General features: G+C 38.4%; 1 protein-coding gene across 1 annotated transcript in view; it reads right to left on the reverse strand.

Moving 5' to 3' along the window:
* Window positions 1-1794, reverse strand: part of LOC101846744 (polyadenylate-binding protein 1) — a gene marked incomplete in the record, with an annotated part of 29963 nt that overhangs the window by 16798 nt on the left and 11371 nt on the right.

A 1794-nucleotide genomic window follows, 5' to 3' on the forward strand; every position in this document is an offset into this window, starting at 1 on the left:
CTTCTTACTGTTGTCTTTCTGCCACACCCCTGATCTTCTGGTAGGAAAGATCTACACCTAGCCTTCTTGGACAAGGGTGAAAAATCTCGGAGGGCCCGTGTGCAAGTTGCGCACGTTTCGATAAGAGTAGGCTTCGGCCGCCACCCGGGCAAAATTCAAAATTTCCTACCAACTGAAAATATTAGGTGTGTCCCGCGCGCTCATATGACCTTACGCAGTTGCGAGTGCCGTAAAACACTTTACAAAAACAAACAAACATATAAGAGATTGATGGTACATTTATGGTCATTTAATTTTTGTAAGAGTTTTATGACACTTGCAACACAATGAGGGTATATACGTGCCGAAGGAGCAAAGCACCTAAAAACAAGAGTTTACAAGCAATCTGAGTAATGAGTCTTAGTTTTAGAAAGAATTTTAAGACACTTGCAACACAGTTAGATCATACAAATGCTGACAATTAGAAGTGTTATTATAGAGTAACAAACACCAAAGAAAAAAATAGAGAGATAGTGACAATAGATGTTTGATTGGAAAGAAGGAGCAGATCACAACAGAGCGCACGTCAACCACCCAGTTAAGTTTAGCTTAAGTGAGAGTTTTACGGCACTTACAACACAATAAGGGCATATAAGTATTATAAGTGGCGAAGGAGCTAAACACCCACAGACAAGAGTTTATGGTATTCTGTATAGTCAGACTTAGATTTAGCAAGAGTTTCACGGCACTTGAGACACAGTAAAGTCATATAAGTGGAAGAAAGAAAAAAAAAGAGATGGAGGAGCGATAAAGACGATGGATATTTGATAGCAAAGAAGGAGTTGTGTACTCAAGATCAATGACGGGTCGTTAATATATTATGATTATCTTGATTACACGCCTTGTCTTTTTGTTTTTGATGGTTTTGTTACTATTGCTATTGTTGTTGTTGTTGCAGTTTAAAAAAAGTTTTAGTAAAGTTTTACGGCGCTCACAACTGCATAAGGTTATCTGAGCGCTAATGCGTGAATGTCAACAGAAAAGTCCAAACGAGGAATCAGGCTTACTCTGCTCAACTCTCTAGCCTCAACAGCACACAGTCTGCTTCGACGATCAAGGCACCCCGGAAATAGTTTACAAGAGAGTGAAAAACATACAAATGAAATAGAGGAAAATGACGACAGTAAGGCTAAGGAAAGAAAAAGCGGTTTTTTTCGGGGGGGGGGGGGTGTTTGCATTTGTTGTTGTTGTTGTTGTTGTTGTTGTTGTTGTTATGATTTTTGTTGTTGTCGTTGTTGCTTTATTTGTCGTGATTATTTTGTTTGTTTTGGTTTATAAGTGTTTTACGGCGCTTGCAACACAATTAGGTCATAAAATGGCAAAAATTAAAGGTGTTACACAAGAGTAACAAACACGAAGAAGTAGGGGCGATATAAGGACGATAGATGTTAGGCAGGAACGTAGGAGAGCAAACCACACCAGAATACCTGCCAATCACCTTCTTGTCGTGATTATTTATTTCAATGATTCGTTTCTGCTGCCTTTGTCCAACATTTAGCTTTGTTGACGTTTTATGTAACCAGAACTAATTAATTACCAAATTTGTAGTCTACATAATATGTGCTTTTAACATTGTTGTTGTTGATCTCGTCGTCGTTGCTGCTGCTTCTGGTGCTACTGCAGCTACTATTTCACATCATTTTTGTTGTTCTTGTTATTGTTGTTATTGTTGATAATGATGATGATGATGATGATGATGATGATGATGATGATGATGATGATGATAATGATGATGATGAAGAGGAGGAGGAGGAG

Source organism: Aplysia californica, unplaced genomic scaffold (genome assembly GCF_000002075.1).
Source record: "Aplysia californica isolate F4 #8 unplaced genomic scaffold, AplCal3.0 scaffold00268, whole genome shotgun sequence".
Classification (NCBI taxonomy): Eukaryota; Metazoa; Mollusca; class Gastropoda; order Aplysiida; family Aplysiidae; genus Aplysia; species Aplysia californica.